The sequence below is a fragment of the Ambystoma mexicanum genome, chromosome 10 (assembly GCF_040938575.1).
Source record: "Ambystoma mexicanum isolate Mex_15411 chromosome 10, UKY_AmexF1_1, whole genome shotgun sequence".
In the NCBI taxonomy this organism is placed as follows: Eukaryota; Metazoa; Chordata; class Amphibia; order Caudata; family Ambystomatidae; genus Ambystoma; species Ambystoma mexicanum.
The window spans coordinates 665,587,472-665,610,896 of NC_090932.1; positions in this window are offsets into that span (position 1 = coordinate 665,587,472).

Genomic DNA, 23,425 nt, shown 5'->3' on the forward strand with positions numbered 1-23,425 from the left:
GCCGCTTGGGGTGATTAAGAAAACATATACGAGTTCAAGTTTCTTCATAAAGTTGAGAGAACACTTATACAGATAAAGGTTATACGTTTTGTCGGCATCTTTCTCTGTAGGTATAGCAGCATTAGTCCAGACCTGGGGTGACATCATATAACGTTACATCTTTATGGTTGATTCATAGTTTACAAAATCTGTTTAAACAGAGGTAGTTCGTTAATACCAATACTTGAATTATTTTCTACTTTCTTCAGAAAGTGATGCTTCAGCTTTTTCCCCGTCACCCCGGCCTCGCGGACCAGGTCGTGCGAGGTGCAATATTACAGTGTGAACGATAAAATGTTACAGTGTTAGCATCTCGGGTTAGCTCATACCCGACTTTCTCATGGGAACGCGCTCGCAGCGGATCTACCAGGGCTGCGGCGGCAGGGATACTTGGAAAGCTCTCCAAAGGTGGGGGCCGTGCTACAGCGCGCTGAACTCACGCCATCTTTGCTGGGCAAGAAGGCTTCTAGGCCTATCTAAACGTTAGTGTGAGTGTATGATGGATATGTGGGGGCAATGTCATCGGCGGGCAAGCCCTCCTCCACCTGGGCTCAGGTGGCATGGGGGGACGCTCGGCGAGCCAGGGTCCTCACCTGGGGAGAAGAATGCAGGAGAGGGGGGCCTTTAAGGCCTGTCCTCCCCTACAATGTTCAGCAGAGCGGTTTCCGTGCTTCTGGCAGCTCAGAAGCCAGACTGGTGGTCATGGAGAATGCCAACAGAATCGGAATGAAGGGTAAGCTGAGAGATGGCCAGCTTTTCCAGGAGTTTACCCAGAAAGGGAGTAGTGGAAATTGGGCGCTAGTTAGCTAGACCGGAAGGATCAGCTGTGGTATTCTTGAGAAGATGATGCACAAGGGAGTGCTTCAGAGGGGATAGGAAGGACCCTGAGGCAAAGGAGAGATTACAAAAATCAGCAAGGGTCGGAGCGAGGGTATCAATGTGGTCATTGATGGGTTTAGAGGAACAGGGATGAACCTGTTTTGACTAGGCTTTCTTAGATGGGACTTGTATAATGACCTCATCAGGGGAGAAAAGAGGAAAGGATGAGAAAGAGGGTGGGGGTGACGGCTGGAGGAGGGTCAGCAAGCACAGATGGAGAGGGAAGAGCGAGGGCAAGGGAGGAGAGGGTGGACAGTATATCCTGGGTTTTTGAGATAAAGTGAGACGCAAGGGCATTGCAAAGAGCCTGTGAGGCAAGAGGAGGGGTAGAGACTGCAGCAAGGCTGGACAGCTTCTTGCAGATGTTAAAGAGTTTGACCGAGTTGTTAGATGCCCAGAGACACAAGCTTGAATGTGGACTCTCTTCTTGGTGAGGACAGAGTCTGTATTTATTGCCTTTGGAGCAGGCGACAGGCCAGTTTGCCAGAGGATGAACAAGAAGGTCTCCATTTCCTCTCAGCTGCCCTACACTTATGTTTAAGTGTAGCTAGGTCGTAGTCATACCAGGAATTGCACTTGTGGGAAAGAGCATCAAGAGTGTCAGAAATCGAAGAGTAGAGCAGGGACAGGGATGTGTCCGGGTGTGAGTCAGCAAGAAGTGGAGGGGGGAGAGAAGGTGGCAGCAAAAGCCTCAACTGACACACGCTTCATGGGCCGGATATCTGAGAAGGTAGGTGGCAATGTTGGGGTAGGCTTGGTTTGGGGGGTAGCGAGGGAGAGATGAGAGGAAAGGAGGCAGTGATCACTCCAGGAGAGAGGAGTGGTCAGATGGATATATAGGGGGTGGCCACAAGAGATCAATACATCAAGTGTGTGTTCTGCAGAGTGAGTCGGGCCAGAAGGGAAGATAGAAAGGGAGAGGAACTTGCAGAGGTCACGAAAGAGCACAGATGAGGAACAAGGAGAATCTAGATAGATGTTGAAGTCACCGAGGAGGAGTTGTTTGCCCAATCTTTAAAAATTGCTTTACTATTAACTACCCTCAGATTGTGTCTCTAGACATGATGGAAAACAACAAAAGAAAAGTCAGTCTAAAATGTAATGGGCATTGTGGATCCCTATGTAAACCTTTTTTCGAGAGATTTGGTCATAGACATGTTCCTCTTCTCTCATGACCCAGAGACCTGGCAGGCGCATATGTTGACTCTTCCATGCACCTAATGCTGTGAAAATCAATAGAGGCATAAGGTGGAACATCATGCACTCCTCACACCCCTGTGTGAAAGTGACTATAAACCTATACAAACATAGCATTGTCATGGTACAGGGAAATCACAAGAACCTAATCACTTTTGACTCCTTTATCCCTCATCGCCTGAACAGGTGTTCACCCGTAACAAGGGAAAGGAAAGGTGGTTAGCCCTAGGACCCCTTACTCTGCTCACTATCAACCCTCCCCATCTGGCATCTATATTTCTCTCTAACCTCCGTCAGTTGTTTAACCCCTGAACAAAATTGCCAAGCAAACGTCCTTATTTTTTCCTACTAGACACCATTAGCGCCAAGTCAGCCATAAAGCATGCAGCGGAAATTCATGACCTCTTGGGGGATTAGGATATGGATTTCTCTGGGACCACAAAGATGTGGTTTTTCCCATAATTGAATCGCTTTTACAAATACCTTTCTGCAAGTAGGTTACAAAATCCATTTCTCTAGCAGACCTATAAAGGTAGATGTGGGGTGGCTCTTATCTCACCTGGTCGTACCTCTAGCACCAGCAAAGCGACTCTACCAACTCAGTCTGCTAAGTGTCTAGCATTTAAAGCTGCTTTTAACATAATTCTTCCATTGCTAGCATCACCATCTTTAGGCCCCAAGTGATGCTTTATTTTTCTTGATGAATGGTCCAAACTCATAGCTACCTTCAGACAATACCAAACATAATCCTAATCATTGGGGGTTTAACATTTGGATGGGCTGTTTTCTTAACACTGCCAAAGCCCTCTTCAAGAATCAGTGTGATCCCTTAACCGTAGCTATCTGGGCCATTTGATCTTCTAATTCAAGGAAAAGCCCTGATCGCCTGCTTCACTTGCCTCCCCTTTCCACCCATGAACAACATCTCTATTACACCTTTGCTTTGACCATATAGTTACGTCCTCTGTGAAGCCTTGAAAAATCCAGGAAGCCGCTGGATCTTCGGCAAACTCGAGATAATGCACCCCTGCAGATCTGATCTATGAGAAGTATCACCACCGGCCAATTTTCTGAAAATATTGCTAGCTTTACTGTTTCATTGGGCCACCGCGAAAATGTTCTGTCTGACATACAAAATGAGATATCTAGAACCCTTAACCTCTTAGCCTTCACTATGAACAGAAGAAAAAAAACAGTAATTCAAAAGGAATAGCTTTGTTGATACAGAGTTGGTACACATGAAACAAATGCTCTTGGTGGAAATCGGATGAACAGGAAGACAAGCTAGCAAAGGATTGTCCTTCCTGCCCGAATGCTCATCAGTCTCTCTTGCTTCACAAGACTGGGCTGATCATTTATCCAACTTCCTTCACGATACAATGTGACTAATCCAAACTGGCATTGCCAGACATCCATGATGAATTAGTTCCAATCATCCAACAATTAACCCTTACTCTGCCTTCTCCTCCCTTGTCCTCATAGGCATCATAAAAATATTTGAAGAAAATTAGGGCATCACGAGAACTAATCTTCCCTTGCCTGGAAACTAAGATTAAAGAGAACACCACAACCCTACCATCTAGCCTGACCATGTCAATCCAGTGCTCTCTCGGGTCTGGTTGCTTTCCTCAGAAAGAGGGAGGGAAAGCCTGTATCAACTCTCTAATGAAGACGCCTTATGGCTACCCATCCATTCTGCCCAATTACAGACTTACAGCTAGTACCCGCTTCCACAGGAAAATTGTTGAGAAAATGATTTCACAACAATTGTTGTGATATAGTGAAATTAGTAACTTGCTGCAGAGCCACCAATCTGGCTTCTGGCCTGCTAGAAGGACAGCATCTGTGTTAGTATACATCATGGTGATGCATTATGTGGCCATCCACATGTTTTGGACTACAACTCCCATGATCCTTTCCAACTGAATATGCTGGCTAAGGTTGATTTGATTTGTCCAGAACAGCTGTGTGGGACACATAGTAGGTTGCTCTGTTATGCATAAAGGATGACTTGCAGCATCCACTAGACAATGCTCTCCAGCCATCCTCATCCTATCATCCTATCAGCACAATTCAAAATGTGAATCGCGGCATGCTCCTAAACTTCTTGGAGGATTCTAAGGGCATTACTTACCCTGCCCTTGAGCGTATTGCCTCCCTCGGCCATTTCTTCCTGTCCATTGATTTTTACATGCGTGGTACCCTGAGGCTCTCTTCAACATGTTTTTTGAATTGTTAACTCAAGCCATTCGCAGATCTCATTAGGTTTCAAGTGCCCTGGTTCTATATTGATAGGGATTGCAGGCAGACTTTTAATACATTTCATGTATGACTCTCTCGTGCAGGTTCCTGAGGACTCCTGTCACAAAGCCCAGTGCATCACACAAAAGACATAACATCCGAAATACGGTTCAAGAGGTTTTATTGTGAGTTTTTTTACATGGCTGGCCAAAAGGAAAATGGAAAATCAAACTCAACCCCCCTTTGGGATTTCTCAAGGGCTCTTCCCATCACTCACAACCTGCGAACGTAGGTGTCTTTCTTGCACTTCCTCTTTTCTTGATGACATCTTCTGAAGGTAAGAGTTATGGAATACTGATTGCTAGCTGGATCTGTGCAAAAGTGCTGAATCTAAACCAGCCTCACAAAGAGCTAGAGTAATAGACAACCAAGAGCCCACCCTCACTGGCTTCTTCCTATTGTCAAACGCTGCGTCTCGTTTGATTGCGTACTTGTTTCACGTCTTCGGTCTGTCGTGCTATTCTTGTAGAAAATGTTCAAGAAGTGTGCGGGGGTGACACAGGAAGCTGGGACAACAGTCCCAAGAATATGGGTACCCGGTGATACCGGACCGACTCCCTGCACCACATGGATGTTTCCCCTGATTATCGTGATGCGAGGACAGTGTGAACACTGACATGGGACATAGGATGTTCTTGTGAGATTAAGGTAGAGGCTCTGTTGGGTGGTAGCAGGAAACGTCTGAAGCGGCAGCAGACAGGCATTCAATGAGGGCAAGGGATGGAGACGGTACCAATAGAAACTGGGACGGATTCAGGACAGAGAAGGTACAGGGACCAAAACGAAAAAAGGCAGAGGCCAGGTAGGAATGAGATGAGCAGGAGGGATGCAGGATCAAGGGAACCAAAACGAAAGGCAAGAGGGTCAAGCAGGAACCACAAAAGAAAGTCAGGACAATGCGGGCAGTGCACATTATGGCACGCTCAGGTGAGGAAGAGAGGACTATAAACACCCCTCCCCTTTTGACAACGAGCCTGGCAACACAGCATGGTTGTTGCCATTCAAACCTTCAAAGCTAGCAAACACTGCCCTTGCGTGGAAACCGGAAGCCGGCTGTGGCACATGCACAATAAAACCATCATGGTGGCTCCCTGGATGCATCTGTGTCTGTGGACGGTAAATCCTCTGGGCCTCACTGGATGTATACGCCAACGTGGGTAAAGACACCAAGGTTGGTGCCACAGGTAAAGATTGTTTCTGATATGTGTGCCTGCGTGTTTGGGGTTGAGAGTTGTAATGAAAGTGGATGCAGGTGTCGCAGTGTGACTGCGGTTGAGAGCTAGGCTGAAAGTGGATTTGTGGGTGTTAGTATGACTGAGGGTGCATGTGGATAAATGGGCATGTGTGGCACCTATTCATCTCACCAACTCTCTTTCCCAAAGTCCTAGTTATCTGGCCATCTAACCACTCTCCCTCTCACTTTGATTCGCTGCCATGTTCACTTAAATATGGGGTCTTCCCTTGCTCCCAACTCCTTTCTGTCCTCTTGCTTCACCTATCTCTCCTCTGGATTTTGCGATGTGTGTGTTCCTTCGCCTGCTTCAAGTTCCGCCTGTTCAGTCTCAGGGTGTGGCTCTCTCTACAATTACACCTTAACTTATTTAGAGCTTAAAGCTTTCGCCTCTCACTCTCCTTCTTCTTTATTTGGCTCCTAGTGTATTTCCTCTCTGCCTCCCTTCTCTCCTAAATCTTCTCTTCAGTGCTCCAACTGGCATTCTTCCCCCTTTCTTCCTCTCCTCTCTACTCAGCTTCCATCTCCTCTCTCCATCGCCTGATATTCCTTCTACCCTGTGCTATTACATCCATCTTATCTCTCCAATGCCTGATATTCCTCCCGTTCTCTCTTCCCACTCTCATTCTTATCCTTTCTCCATCTCCTGATATTCCTCCACTTCTCCTTTAAGCGCTTCTCGCCTTAATTTTCTCCTCCTGTTCTACCTTTGTTGGCTTCTATCCAATCCCTCCCCTTGTTTCAACACATTTCTCCATCTAGCTCCAAAGTAATTGCTGCTCCGTCCCAAAACATACTGACATCTCTACTTCCTTTTTATATGGGGCTAATTTCTCTTCTAGCTATGTCCTAAGTCATATGTGAGTCAGGTATGTGTTTCTGCTTTTTGACTGTTTGATTTGTTCTTGCAGGTGGTTTTACTGAACACCCTGGGCCACTGGATTTTCCCCTTCTGTTACAGCAAACCCCAAGACATTGTATAGGCCATCTATCATGTTTAATTGTCATAGTAACTGTGGTGGATCCTAACTCGAACAAATGCTTAGTAAGTGTCAGTGCCAGGCAATTTGCAGACATTCTTTGGTTTCATTCGGTTCAGTGCCTTAGCACACACCATGATGATCCCTGTCATGGTCTACCTCTACAAACGTTGGGCTTGCTTTGCTATGGCTCCCGTCCCATGAGTTATTAAAGGGTGAGCAATATTACTGATGTACAGCTGAACTGCATTAAGGGATTCCCTTCAAGAGACCGCAACCAAAGGGGTCTTTGTGTGTCAATCCTGCCTCTGTTCATGGCATGATGGAGTTAGCCTTGGGAAATTCACCAAACCATCCTCATATCTAGCGACACACCACTTTTTGTGGGACAAGGCCACCTTGATGACCCCTCCATTCACCTGCAGGGACAGGCAAGGGACGTTATTAAACTCATCAGTCAGATAATTTGTTAGATAGACTCAGGTCACAAGCCAAAGTAAGTTTACAAACTAGCACTGAGCTGGCTAGCTCAAAGTCGAATTTGTGCATATCCTGAAAGAGCCTAACTTCCCAGGCCTCAACCATCAACCTATGCTTGCCATCCTGCACACAATTCCACCCAAAAAAAATCACCACCTCCACTGATGTTTAGCTGATAAAACCATATGTGACCAGGGTGTTAGGTAGATGCTGGGTCCACCTAAACTGAGCTGCATTAGTGTTAATGGTTGCGTATTTTGTTGATGATTTGCAGAAATGAAGGATTGGTGTTTTTTCTGCCACTAAAGCACTTCTATCAAGGCTACCTTATATGATGCATACTTAAAATAAGGATCTTGGAATCGTCAAGATAATTAAATGAACAGGCACTCTAGCAATAGTTTTTCAGAAAATGACTCACTAGAGGAGGAAAGCCTCTATAACATCAAAAGCAAAGACAGAAATTGCGGCAGTATCCTAACTAGACTCATTGGCCAGGGATCCCTGTTACACTTCATCTCAAATTATTAACTAGACACTAATGAGAGTTAATGACTGAATCAAAAGATACCTGTATATTCCCGTTCATAGGACACCCATGGTTCAAAACCCTTATTAAAAAAGGATGATTTACCAGAGTTTCTGGGGGTTTTTGAGATTTTCATATTGCAGGAAACCTGGCTCGTGAGGGGCATTAATCTAGATGATTTTATTTGCACCTCTGACCTAGCCACAAAAGTAATTAAAGACAGGTCTAAAGTCAGTCTACAAAAGCAGAAAGCTATCGCTTCACATTTGAGAAACTATTGCTTTGTACCAAATGTTCTTCTATAATCAGGGGTCTAACCAGATTCTCAGGGAACGTTTCAAATCATGCTATTTTAGTAATAAACATGCATGCACTCCTAATGGTTTCATCCAAAATAGTAACACTAAAGCAAATGTATGCTATGCGTGATACACATTTCTCTCATGTTCAAGCAAACCTCTGGCAAAAAGCATTTAATGATGGGTATGTAGTGATTTTGAATGGGTGCCTTGTGGATGACACATCCAGTTAACTTACACATGCTCTAATACATACCACCTGAACAATGATTGGACATTTTTTCAGTGCAATATTTTCTCAAATTAAGTCTTGCATTTTTACTCATTCTGAGAGTCACAATTTTCCTTAAACTTTTGAATCAGACCACTCTAAGCAAATAACTGGATCTATCTTGGTAGGTGTGACAATTTGACTTTTGGCCTTGCAGGAGTACAAGGATGAGTAGAGGCGCAAGCGCCCACTCTACCCTCACACCTTTGCAAGCTAAGAGCCAACACAGTCATCAAGGTAAAACAGGCATAATCAAGAGATATACCTGCTTCGTCTTTCATAGTAAAGCGGGCTATTGGAAGGTGTTGGGATGAATGTCCTACATCCCACATGTGAGAGGAAATATAACTTAAGAAAACCCATGAAGCATGAGTCAGGACATCCATCAAAGACCAAAGGTACAGGCCGCAAGCAGATTCTATGTTAAGACAGGAGGCAAGCATTATGCTTCAACTTCTTTAATACCACTCTTCAGCAGTTTCAATAAAGTAACAGAAAAAAACACTGAAGATGTCTCCAGCTACTCATTTTCCTTTTTTTCTTTCTTTAAAAACTACATTTCTCTCTGCCACTTGTAGTCCCTGGCAGTGCTTCCCCAGTCCATGTGTCACTTCCTGTCTCCTCACTCATCCTCTTCTCTTGCTGCTCTTCAGCAAGATAAGTGCACTTTTCTTTACCTCAGAACGTTCCAAGTATAAATGCAGTTCTCGACATGAATGGACACTGCGTTCAAAGAATACAAGTAGCATATGTATATATATTTATGTATATGAGAGCGTGAACACTCTTCCCCTTGAAATAACACTTTGTCAAGGGGTAGATTACATAACAGAGATTAGCGCACAGATTGAGAAGAGCGAGCAGAGCAAACAGCGATTAAGATTAGCATTCGGCTTGCGAGTATGAAGTTTAAGAAACAATGAAGGAAGGGAGCCGGGACCCGTGTTGCATAACTGACACACCCAGGGGCGTGTCTCCCTTCCTAGTTAGAGCGCTTGGTCCCCACCCTCGCGTGGGCAGCGCCAATAAAGATGAGTGAGCCTTGAGGAGGTGGGGCCGTCATCAAACACGTCACTGGAGCGACGAAGGCTCTGAAAAATAATACAGCCGCGGCAGTGTATAGATCTCAGAATTTGTACAGACCGCATCAATGATTAACCAGCAGCACAGCACATGTGCTAGGAAGCTCATTAGTGGATGCAGTGACACAAGGGGTAAGTCTTGGGAGGATATCTCAGCGGCAACGTGTCCGACTTGGAAGCAAGTCAACTCGGAGCAACACAGGTTCGATCCCCGGTTGAGCTGTAAACCAACACATGACGCTCAGCTGCAAAGACAGCCAGTAAAGAGAAAAGAAAGCTACAAGCCACATCAAAAAAGAAAAAATAAATTATTAAGATGCCTTAATAAAACCCAGGAGCATCCATCTCAAACCAAGAGTGGGCATGACACTCAACCTGCAAGTTCAGTTAACGGCACTAAGAACCAGACAACATATCAGAGATTGAATGGAGAGAAGAGCAGGCACAAGACCTGGTTGAAAGTTTTAAGGAGGTGCTAGGAAGCTTATTAGTGGATGCAGTGACACAGGGGGTAAGACCCCTACAGGAGAGGCTAGTGACGCTAGAGTCTATCCTAAGTAAGCCTCGTAAGAACAGTGAAGAAGTAAAAAGCATGCCCACTAAATCCTCAGATAGAGGCAATAATACATAGACCCGTAAGAGGAAACCTTCTACTGACCCCCCGGGTGCTATTAAAGGGGCAGACAGAAAAGCCCAGAGGCTGCTGACGCCTTCGGAAAGATGAGAGATGCTCATCTCATGACCCGCAGCCCAGGGGAAGGAAATATGGGAATAACAGAGGAAAACTCAGAAGAGGAGTCACCAGACACCATCCTATTCTCATAAAAGGAAGACGAGAAACTAACTAGACTGGTCAAAATCTTCCAGAGGCAAGAAAGCCCAGAAAGAAAAACACATGGAGAGAAAAGAGGAAGAAATAACAGACATGTTCAAACCTGAGAACATCAGGAACCCCAGGTCGACAGACTGGCAACCATCGCCCGGATGTCGAAATACATGGCTCACAGGCTCAGGAAGGCCCTAGACAAAGAGGCAAGGCAGCGCATAAGAGCAGAGTGCCCCCGCCCAGACTTACCATACAAAGTAGCGGAGACGCCAGAGGTAGACCCAAAGATGCTAGTCTTCGTCAACAAGACAAATAGAGATCCACAGAAAGGAATAGACAGGTCCTGGAAGAGCTGCCAAGAAAAACTGTTAGATCTTGCAGGACCTCTAGCGAAAATAATAGACTTAGCAGAACGAGCGAGAGACACCAGAGAAGAAGTGGACCTAGAGGCCCTAGCAACTGGGCCCAGAGAGCAGTGTGCCTACTAGGTAATGTAAACTGTGCAATCTCCTCAGAAAGGAGAAGAGGCCTCCTGCTGAAGATAGACACAAAGGTTGGAGACCTAGCCACATACGAGGCATGGGAGACAGCTCAAGGGCTCCTATTCAGAGAAACGTTCAGCAAAGAAATGGGGAGCTTCGTAGGGACCGACACCTCACTAGAAAAGACCCAGCCCTCAATAAGAAAAATCTTCCCTAGCAGAGTTTTTGCCAGGACTGGCTGCTAGAGAGGTCCTGCAACCGGTCGATTCCAAGGACCTCAAAGCAACAGAGAACTGTATTTGGAAAGCAGGCAGCAAGAAGTTTTTTCCCTCCAGAGTAAGCTTCCCCAGAGGTCATAGGGGAAGAGGACCAGGAAGAGGGCAAGACCCCACCAAAGGTGAGAGCACCCTTATTTCCGCCCGTTGGGGAGAGGACACAGAAGTCTTGGCAAAGTTGGCGCACGCTTTCCAGCGATGCATGGGTTCTGCAAACAGCCAGTGGGCTACAGTTAGAATTCATACAAGACCCAATGCAAGCGAGCATCCTGCAGGTTATCCACTTGGTTCAATCAGAGAAAGAAAGTTTACACCACAAGCTGAAGCAGCTGGAGCAGAAAAGAGCCATTAAGTGATGGTCCGCAACTTTGCGCTTCATAAGCAACATGTTCCTGGTACACAGGAAATAGAAAGTGAGACCAGTCATAAACTTGAAAGAGTTGAACAGCCGGGTACTGTGCTAACATTTCTAAATGGAGGGCATACACCAACTGCGAGACACACTAAGGGGAGGGGACTGGCTGGGAAGGATAGACTTGAAAGACGCCTACCTCTGCATACCAGTCCAAGAAGAATTTCGATCATTCCTAGCATTTGCCTTGGACGGACAGGTCTGGCAATTCAAGATGATGCCCTTCGGTCTAGCATTGGCACCATGGGCATTCACCATGTTCATGAAACCAGTAGCAGCGGTGATCAGGGAGAAGGGGATCCGGGTGATCATCTACTTGGACGACATACCATTACTAGCAGACAACAGGGAGACTCTGCGATACCAGACAACATGGGTCACAGAGCTCCATTATACAGTATTCTTTGCAAAAATAAAAAAATAGTTTGTTCCTCTTGTATACATCCTAATATCTAACAGAACAGAGAAAAGCTACCATGAGGGTTTCGAAAAAAAAAAGGAATAAAAGCCAGATCCCTGCGAAAATCCCCAAAAATGTAACATGGATTTTGAGATATCTGCTATTAATGCCATGAAAATCGTTTTAAAAAAACAGAAATACAGGGATGTTACTTTCTTTATAATCAGGCTTCATGGCGAAATATACAGAAACATGGACTACAGCAAATGTACATTTCAGACAGTGAATTTCAATTCTATATTAAAAAACTATGCGCACTAACGTTTGTACCGAAAGCAGAATTAATAAATGCATACATGTACACAGTGAGTGAAAGCTTTTATCAACACCATGAAAGCCAACTGGAAAGTTTCTTAAACTGCTTTGAGAAGTCATGGATAGGGACACAAACTAGATTTGGGAGGAAACAACCAAAAGTGCAAATAGACTACTCAAATTGCTATACAGCCATTTTAGAGGAAACACCAAAAACTAATAACAAACTAGAAGGCTGGTACCATTGGGTAAATGTAGCGATTGGAAATAGCAAACCAACCATTTGGAAATGTACAACAACAATACAGAATGAGCAGGGTATTCAGGAAAACAGCATCATTCAGAAAATAAGTGGAAAAAATCTGCATAAAAGAACATCAAAAAGTGTGCAAAACATGACAAAAATAAGAGAAAGAGCAGATAAATTTGGAACAGTAACCTTAAGTGACTACATAACAGGCATGGCATTCAACATAAACGTTGTAGTCTTTTAAAGTGCATATCAAGAACCATAATGATAAAAAAAGAAATAACCCACTCATTTTTCGTATAAAGACATGTTCGTATTGGTTAAAATATACATTAGAAATAATAGGAGTAAATATGTACTTACAGAGCAAGAAGTCCCAAGAAATGACAACTTAATCCAAGGAAAACGTTAAATAAATCCATCCAAGGAACCAGAATCCAAAACCGTGGAAAAAGAAAAGAAAACACCCAAGAAACAATGAGAAAATGCAGATCAGGACACTTGAAGAATGGGAACAGAACTACCAAATCCACCAAAAAAGTAAAATCCATCCAAGAACTGGAATCCAAATGAAATGAAAACAGAAAAAAAAGCGAATAATCATTAGAAGATGAAGAACAGGACACTTGAAGAATGTGAACAGGACCTCCAAATCAATTGAAAATGAAAAATCCATCCAAGAAGCCGTAATCCAAATCCATGAAAACATTAAAACAAAAAAAAAACTCCTCTGCGAAATGTAGGACCAGACAATTGCACCACGCAAAGAAGAGTTCCAAAACCCTCAGGGGAAACAAAACATCCAAACAACACGTTCAAAATCCCCCAAAAAATAAAAAGAGAAACTATCGACCGGGCGCTTGCTCCAGCCGAACAAAACTTCTATTAAAAAGGTGGCAGACACGAAACGCAAACACGAAACGAAAACCTCATTGGAGGTAATGGCATTAGTATGTTCACAGAAGAAACAACAAAAACGAATGCCATATAGTGGACCAACAATCGACATTACAATTAAATGCATTATTTAACACAGGTTAAAATATACCTATTTAAAAATAAACATTGAATTATTGATAACAATTGGGTGAATTATGGAATGTATTAAACCAATACATATTTAATTATAACAATTTTTAATTACAGCTATAAATAAAGAAAAAAGAAGATTGAATGTGAAGAATTAGAGAAAAACAGGTAAGAATGTGTTTTAATTACAATTCGAGATTGTGTATCACATAACATTTAGTACTGCCTAAATACGAACAATTGGGTTAATAGGTCTTTTATTCTCTGTCTTTTTAGATGATTCCCTTTTGTTGGGCTGTGAGCATAGGAACATGTGTGTGGATTAGCCCCACACATTTTCCTGAGGTTGGTCTACCATGATTTCATTTAATTATACATTTCAAAAATCCCCAGAGAGCTCACTGTGCAGATGGTCGAATTCCTCACAGAATGTATAAAATATTTTAACCTACTAGGCATATGGACAAAGACACATCTAAAAAAGAGAACTTGCAATTTGCTCAGTGAAAAATTAACAATATTCTCCCAGAGATTCCAACCTGATTTGTAAAATGACTGAAAATCCTAGAAGAGTCATTAAAATGGAATTAATCTGCCAGTCCATACTAGTATTAATCTAGAAATCACGTGAAGCCCTATTAAGCAAACACTGTGCAGAAGATCGTATGATTAAAGACAACTATCTGAAAATTGCAATTTCATTGAACAATTGAAAATTAATATAGTCAAGTTGATGGCAACAAATTACTTTACAAAAAATAACTATAAAATGTGGTTTTCTTAAACCCATATGTTAGAGGAGAATTGACAGCTTATTTTGGGTGTAAAGACAAAATTCACTGTAAGAATTCAAGATTATACCATTCTCCTATTTATTCATTTGGAGGCAGAAATACAGGAACAACTAAATTTGAAGTGAGAACAACTTAATCAAAATAATATTGAAGAGGATTTCAAAATAAACTTAAAATGTAAGAAATATACATATGAATTCAATAATAAGATGAGAAAACATTTAGCTCCTCAAAGTTTCACATGAAATGACAAAAACTGATTAGATAAAATGTTAGATCCGACAAGGGAAACCATGGTAAACAAACCCCAATAGCGTTTAAAGCCTGCTTATGAAAATATTGAAAATTGGTTACAGTACCTGTCAGCATGTTCTGAACGTATTGCTTGTTTTTATAAGCTGAATTGGCTGCATTGGCCAGAGATCCCGCTGTTGGCTGGACCCCAATCTATCTTCAATATTAATTGCACACAGCCTTCAAGGCATTTTTATCATTTCATCACTAGTGGGCTCCTTGCCAATCAGCGGGGGTGAAAGCACTCACTATTTTGCTTTCTGGCCCTGGCACCATGTGCACTTAAACTGGGAGGAGAGTTTGACTTAGGTGTCCTTTACTGCACTTTCAAATACCCATCGCTCTTTGTAGCAGGAGTGCCAGCAAGGCTGAATGTCTACCTGGTGTGCCCATGATAGACTGGGGCCTAGGGTTCCGGACTGGTGTGTGCCTCATCAATTGAGCAGATGTCACATCAGTCTGGTGACCACTCTATCAACTGGGTACCTGCATTCGATCTGTCCACTATTGCTACTTTTAATGCATTCATTCTTTTGTGCATTTCACACCTGTGGTATTTATTGGGTAAGTAACGCATCCATGTTTTCCGGTTTCATTTTCCTCCTGATTGTTTTTTATGTAAAGAATAATGGAATTTGCAGAAGCCTTCACGATGAACCTGCACTCCACTATAGTGCATCGCTCCAATGCAGCCTGCATTGTGCATGTTCATCCCTCTACCCAAGCCATTGATGACTCTGCAAAATGACTAAATGATTATTTTCTAATATATGATCTGCCTTAATTGCTTAAACAGAAGCACTAAAATACATTTTAATATAGACCCTTAAAGGCAACGCCAGAGGTGGGAATCAATCCCAGTTCCTTATCACCACAGGCAAATGCTCTCACTTCTTCACAGTTAGGACTATAAAGGTGAAGCCTGTAGAAGTGTAAATCTCTTTTCACCCATCCCCTTATGCAGCAAAGTACTCAGATACAAACTGGCAATGCACTCAGCTGCAAATTGACGTCCCCTTTCCCGTGCTACATGTTATGGTACTGTGTAGTATGCACTCCCCACGCACCCTACCCCACCAGCAACACAATCAGCACTGTCCTAGACATGCTTAATTACGCGAAGGCTGAGAAGTCAATACACACTTTCTGCCTCCTGTCTCTTGCTATCCAGTCCCACCCTTTGCCACAATCTCAATTCTCTCATCTTTGACTGCTGTCACAGCAAAGCAGAACATTCACACACCAGCACCAGTAACATAATCAGCACTGTTCTTAGACATTATGCTTAATTACACGAAGGCTGAGAAGTCAATACACACTTTTTGCCCCCTGTCTCTTAGTTTCCAGTCCCATCCTTTGCCCCACACTAAATTCTCTCATATTTAACTGCTGTCACAGCAAAGCAGCACATTCACTCATTAAGTTAAGCTGCTCCCCTGCTATTAATGTGTTAAATACCATTTACCAGGAACCTGGTTAGTGATCCATTTTGTGCCAGGAACCATAGACCCTCTGCCTCTTCTCTGGTGCCTTCACTTTGGTGTCCAATGAAAGCAATTGAAAACATCGATACCATTGCTGCTCCCTTTTATCCAAACATAGTGAAGTTGCTTTGATTAGCAATTAACTCCACTTAGTGGCAGCTTCAAGCCAGCGCCTATGACTATTGTTGGAGGGAATTGGGTGAAGGCAAAACATTTCCATGTACATTCAATGTAACAGAAAGTAATTGAACAATTGTGTGCTGCAGCATTTTTTCTGAATATATTTGTATCACCATGAATAATGTAACAGTAAATAAGAAAAACCACAGCGTCTGTGACGATAGCAAGCTGAGACTGAGATCTCAGATATAAAGCCATTTATCAAAGTACGAGATTAGCATTGCCATTCCCAATGGCAGAGTTATGATCACTGAATAGCAGAAAATATCGCTAACTGGGTTCCTTACACCACATCATTCACTGACTGGAAGAGCATACCTGAAATCATTGTTAGGAAAGATTTTATAGTTGTATGTCATTTTCCGTCCATGTGTCAACCCCCAAACTTTTTGCTGCTGTTTAGACACCATTGACTGACTTTGCCAGAGAAGCACAGCCTTCAGCTGCACTACTATGGGCTTTCGGTCACTTTTTATGGGGAAACTGACATGCCCTTAAGACAGTCAGTACTGGGAGACTTTGTTTCCCTTAGTCCTTTTCTCATGTTGCAACTTTTGTGCAACATGTAACAAGTGTGCAATGTATCTTACCATCCAGCACACTTGGGTTTGTAGTCATTTCCAAAGGCCCACTCCATGGACTTTTTATGAACTGTGCAGATGTGTCATGGACAGGACTGGTGGCAGCTATCGTTTCGCATTATTTTGAACCCTTTCCTGCCATGTTAACTGTGTTTGGCAGGGATAGGTGGACTGGCTCCAAAATGGCCAGGCCACGAAGTTCTTTGTCCTGTCCTTTGACCATCTTGCCCTTTCACCTCCCCCTGGTCGAGTCGTCCCGGGCCAGTCCTTATTTGGTCATGCACTTTCCCATGAATCCCAATGCGTTCGCGGGCTCCTGCATGCCTTGTGTGTGTGCCTCCAGGTTGAGGTCTGGGATGTCTGGTCCCAAAACACATCCTGCGTGCCAGAGAGTCTGGAGTGTCCTGAATGCCTGAGACCACCATGGTCTATGATTGGTCCACGTATGGAGTGAGTGTTTGTGAGCGGATCTCCCATTGGGTCCTCTTTGTTTTGTCACAAAGGGAACTTTGGATAAGAGGAGGCTGAAAACAGCCATCCCAGGTTAATCTCCTGAGTTCTCAGTGAACAAAGGAAAGGATCCAAGTATCCTGCAAATACGAAGCTGAGTTGAGGGACCGCTGGTGACCTGCTGAAAGGTTTGGCACCCTGAGCCCGCTGTCGTCCCGTGGGACCCCTCTACATCTGGTCATCCTAGAAGGTCTGCGAAGATGCTTCGACCCATTGGAATAGTGGCACCAACTATTCTCGGCACCTTCAACAAACCCTTCAAGTAAGCTTTCTCGGAAGTGTCTCTGGGCCAACCAGTGGGCTGACCAGCTTACGCAGGACCTTTGTTCTGTCTCCACCGTAGTTTTGAGGAAGCCCCTCGAAACTTGGTATACTGCTAGCTCTCTGTCCATGGCACCCTCACACCGAATTTCATACACTTGGCATTCCCAGGTCTGAAGTGAGACGAGTACGCCCGGAACGGAGTAAGCGCGGTTACCGTGGTGCTCTGCTGTGGCAACGTCCTTTGCAAGTTGGCGTCATTTGTGACCCTCTTTCCCCTGAAGCCTGCTGCAGTGAAACTGGGTCAATTCATCCACCCGGAGCAGAGAAATCGCCACTGTCCTATTTGGGAATCATCGCTGTATTTCAGGAACTAAAAGGTGCTGAGACGTCCTTTTTGCCACATTCGAACCTGCAAGTGAAGTGGACTGACCTGCCGAAGTTTGGGTCTGCTTGCATCAGGGACTGGTGAGTAATCAATACCACAACCGGTAGCCCCTAGCGCAAGAGCCCATTTTTACACACGAGTGGCCCCTGGGGGCCCCTCTCCTGTCCACTGCTAATGTGAAATAGTGATTCCATCCCGAACTCTCGAATTGCCTCTGCCTTCAAGTGCAGGTCCTTCTTGAATAGTGGGAACCTATTCTTCATTGCCTCATCCACCTTCCTGAGCTGCTAGAGACCCCTGAAGACACCCTGTTTTGCCCATTGGAACATTGCTTACACTGCATGTACTATTGAGCACAAGGCTCCCCTCTTCTTAGGGCTTGGACTGCCTCTTAGGTGAATAATTGATGTCGAACTGGGCCTAAAAGATTAACTGCACTGCCTGTTTCCTTCCCATCTAGGTTGTCGACATATTTTGTGCAGTCATCCCTTTCGAGCCCCCTGGTCTTGTATATATATTGTATTGAGTGTGATGTGTTGGTTTACTTAGTGTTACTGTGATTCTTTGCTATGGTCTATATTAAAAAGGCCTTGTAATAAATGTGTCTATATTTTTGATATAACAACTGTCTGGAGTAATTTGTAAGTGTCCTTGTTCTGTGTGCTCATTGAGGTCCTTCAGTCACCCTCACCCCTCCTGCGACTTAGGGCCTCATTCCGAGGTTGGTGGTAAGGGGTTAATGGTGCCGGTAATGGTGCCGGTGCCGTTAACCCCTTACCACCGCATTACGAGGTCCTTTAGTGGGACCCACTAAGGGCGGCTGTTTTTAGAATGCTATATTAGCATGCTAATAACGGGCCCATTATCAACGACCCCGTTATTAGCATGGTCCCCATTCCCATTGAGCCCTCTGGGGGCTCAAATGGGAATGGGCAAGTACCGGGTCCGGGTTCCTTGAATGAGGAATTACTTGGCCCTCCAAGGTTGTAATAGCCCGGTAATTCCCCATTCAAGGAACCCGGACCCGGTATGCGGTAATAGCACCATGGCTACCTCTAACCTCGGAATGAGGCCCTTAGTCTTGACCGCCTGCCATAGCTACCTTGTTTGGTCTGGCTTGTCCAGAGGTTACCCTTTTCCAAGAAACTAGGTTGGCCTTCTGAACCTCTGCCCCTCCTGGTCAGAGTTCAGAAATCCTTCTTAACAATCATCACAAACATACCCTTGCTCTAGCTATGGTCTTTCTTCCCACAATCCTGATTATGAATAAACAAGCTCTGGCTCTCCAGATGTCTTTGACTACAACTCCCATCCGCCCCAGCCTTCATGGTAAATGGTGAGGCATTATCTGCAGGTCGCATATTTGAATCCCAGCAAGGTCAACTCAGCCTTTCATCCCGCCGAGGTCGATAAGTAACTACCAACTTTGATTGGGTGATATTGAATGTAAATGTTCTATGTAAAGCCCTTTAGCGAGAGCCCTGTATATACCACACATAATTATCATTGGAGTTGTAGTCCAAAGCATCAAGAGAGATGCAGTTTGAAGACCTCAACTTTTATCGTTGTGACAATCGCATTGCACCATACCACAGTATGCAATGCTCGTTGACACTCTAAGTGTGTCTGTTTCCATTTATAGTGTTACAAAGCAGAAACAACAAGCATTGCCAATGCTGTTTTTGACGTATGTATCAGTATTTGCTGGGCATTCACCATATACCAGTTATTGCCATCATTTTCTCTAATATTTATATTATATGAGAGGTATTGCAATCAAATATCATATACCAAATATCGCCATAAAATGACCAGGTATTCAGACCATTGGAATGTTTCCACCAAAGGTCCAGGCACTCACACTATTATATGTGATTGTCTACAAATGTGCAGGTACTCTTAAACTGATGATAAAATACCCTTTCATTCAACTAGAAACCACAGAGTTTAATCACTGCTGTGGTGCATTAGCACTTGCGTACTTACAGCACAGCTGAGATTAAAGTGCAGGCAATTTGGCTTTAGTCTATTGTCATCCCACCCAGCACATGTCCCACCGCCACCCATGCAACCTACTGTACACTTGAAAGCTCTCCCCTCTCTGTCTCTAGCTGTTCTAATAGGAAAGTTGAGCATTCACACAAGGCCTACTCTAATCTGTCACCCTTTTGTATGTGAACACATTGCAGATGCCAATGGTTCCCAATCAATTGGTATACAGTCCCTTTATTGCAAAAAAAACAGAGTGGTAAATTTCAGAGCGGATAATACCACCGGAAAAACAGTGCAAACATTAATTAAATAAATAAAGGGTAGCGAGGTAAGGGGTTAAAATGGGTTAGGATGGGGTTGGGGTGGCGTTAAAATGTTAAAAAAAAAAACAGGTGTTTTGGTGGGAACCCCCCCAAATTAAAAGAAATTGGTGTTTTGACCCCGAAGAAATTTACCACTCTGCAATTGTGGTCGGTAAGATCACATATAACCAATCAATTTGCTAAGGAATGTGTCACTGCAGATCTCTGGCACATACAGTAGTATCGCTCTTCACAGATGGTGTGGGGTTCGAGCTATAGTTAGGCGAGGGGTAGCCAAACCTACAAATATTAAAAATCATCAATTATATAGCACTGGGCAGCATTTTTCTGAGTGGTTGTGGTATTTGTGTTCCACAAACATACAATATAACACAAACAGTTGATAACCACAAGACAATATTCTCAATGGAAAATGTATTGACACTTCATGCCTGCTTAGTGTTATCAGTGAAACAAAAGAGGTGAGCGCCAGAAGTTTTACAATTCATCTTACCCTCTGGCATTGCTCTGGGCAACCCTCCAGACCATTGTTCTCCAGCCTACCAAGCCTTTATAGAAAGGGGAAAGACCATACGCAAATCGGGCCTGGTACCACCCTAAAAAGGGCAGTTCATCCTGAACTGCTTGGTCACAGCCCTTCTGCACTAGACCACAAGCAAACCCAGACATGTTTCGACCTCATCAGTGAGGTGTAGCTTGTGTCTCAATGCCCAGCATCTTTAGCAAGCTTAAAATATAAATAGAAGGAACATCACTAAGAAACAGGAAATAACAAATATGGAGATGAGATTTAGTTCTAATGTGATATGCTCACCTGGTGTATTTTTTCATAAAGCCAAGAAAGATCGCAAGAGAAATCCCATATTATGTGAAAGCCAGGTTTCTAATCTGCTTTCTGTACCGTATAAACATGGGCATAGTTTTAGTGGGGGACAGGGGTGTTTGTCACCCCCAACTTGCATGGCACACCATGTTGTCCCCATTCATTTGGCTTCGGCACCTTTTTTTCAGATGTCATGTCCCCCCCCCCAACATTTTCAGCAAAGTTACTCCACTGCGTATAAAATGGATGCTACTAATTGCTTGTATGATAGGAAAAAGTGAAAAACCTCCATTGTGCTTATAAAAGCAGCTTAGCACAGCTATCATGTTCTTAGCTTCTCCTTCCAGTATCTCGTTGTGGATCCTTATGGTCAAGTAGTGATGTAATTCGACCCCCAGATGTTTCAAAGACTCCACACATTCATCACATTGGCCATCTAACTTACAAATATAGGTTATCTGCTTTTTCTTTTTTGACACTTGATTTTGCAACATTTATCTTGAGGTCATGATATGAAGTGTACTTATGCAATACATTCATGCTTTACTTCAGTCCCTTTGGTGTGTGATGCAGTATAGGGGTATCATCCAGCTAGGCCACATAGGTTAGATGATTTATTTCTTTATTGTTCACTTGTTGGGCACTCATGCAGGAAGCAAATACTGCCCCACAGGGCAACAGGGAGGGGACAGGGGATGATAGACAACGTAATTACAACAATGTTAAATAATTAAATACAACAAAGAAGAGACAAAGGGAAGGGGAGCCTACTATGCCTTGTGAGTGTTCAGAATGTGCAAGTACAGTTTTCTGCGGGAGGACACAGCTATCGCATAGGGCATAACCCACATCTGCGATGCATAAAGTAAAAGTAGAAGGGTGAGCACACAGAAAAAAAAGAAAACCTAACCTCCCCCACTGCTCTGTGGGGGGCATGCTATTCCCAATAAGGGCAGTGTGTCATGTGATGGGGTCTTGATCAAGAGCCGAGGATCCCAACTTTTTCCAGGAGCAGAGAAATCGATTAACCAAAAATACAGTGGCAGGTTTCCTGCAACAATGGCCATACCAGCCAGAGCTGATAAAACTAAGATATCATCAGCAATGGACATGTCTGGTCTAAATTCAGTTTGTTCAAGGGAAGGATATTTTTTTCTCTTACCCAATCTTTAAGATCTTGTCAAAGTCGGAAGGCACACATTTCACCAGTACCATCGAGCAATGCTAAACGTCTATAATTACAGGAACTTTCTCTGTTAGTCTTTTTAGAAATTGAAACTAAATAAGCCTCTAAGTGGCTGGAATTTTCCGTAGTTATACAACTTCATGAAACAGAAAAATAGAATAATAACTCATGCTTCCATGGAGGATTTAAAAACAACATTTGCAAGACCTGGGCCAGATGCTCTAGAGGTTTTTAAGTATGACCTTTCTCGGGGGAAGATTAGCCTTGGGAGGATAGCTCAGGGGCAACGCACGTCTTGAAAGCAAGCAACACAAGTTCGATCCAGGGGTGTAGCCACAATTGTCTAACAAGTGGGGCCTGAAGCTAATGTAGTTGGGCCCACTGCAGTGGCATTAACATCTGTAAATGACCACACAGCCCTGCTGAGTGGGCATTTACTTATTTTGGTTGGGCCTTGCCCGCTCAGGCTCTACCCTGTCTATGCCTATGGTTCAATCCCTGGGTCATCGCTTAGAAATCTCTGGGTGTATAAATAAACTGCTGCGCTACAAAAAACCCATTACGATTATCTATCTTATCTCCGAAAAAGTATAAGGAGAAATGTGCACACTGCCGACAGAGCAGGCCAGGTGCAAAAGAAAGTGCCCGAGCGAGAGCTCATTGCAGAAAGCATTCCCCTTGTGCTCGGAATGTGTCTGAACATTCCCTGCCATTTTTGCTTTTACATGGGTGGTTACGCTACCTGCATACATTGCATGTGTGCTAGCAATTTAATTATTATGAATTTTCCCACATGCATGTGTGTGTTTATTTACCATTCACATACCATTACGAACGGGCCCGTTGTTAGCTCTCTGGTCCCCTCGCAGGACCCGCTATGGACGTCTGGAAAAACCAGACGTCCAGAGCGGGTCCCGCGAGGGGACCTCGTAATAGTGCGGAGTGGGTTTAACAGCGCCGGAACCATTACCGGCGCTGTTAAACCCATTCCACACAAGTTATAATGAGCCCCCATGTCTTTCCGGTATACTGGACTGACCATACGGTTATTCTCTTCAAAATTACTAAACGTATCAGAGAATTTAGCGACAGTTGGCTCTCAACGTGTTATAACCTTCGTGATAAACATAAGCTCAAAGCTAGTTCTCTCGATAAAGCCTTTCGATCTATGGCTAATAATTTAGATAGAGTTTCTAGTGCAGAATCCCTAGTCAACTATTTGAACACTCAAGTTAGGGTGACCATTGATTCTGTGACCTCCATCAAAGACCAAAATGGTTAAAGACAAATACATTGGGGAAAAGAAACCTGTGTTGGATCCCCTAAACTGAG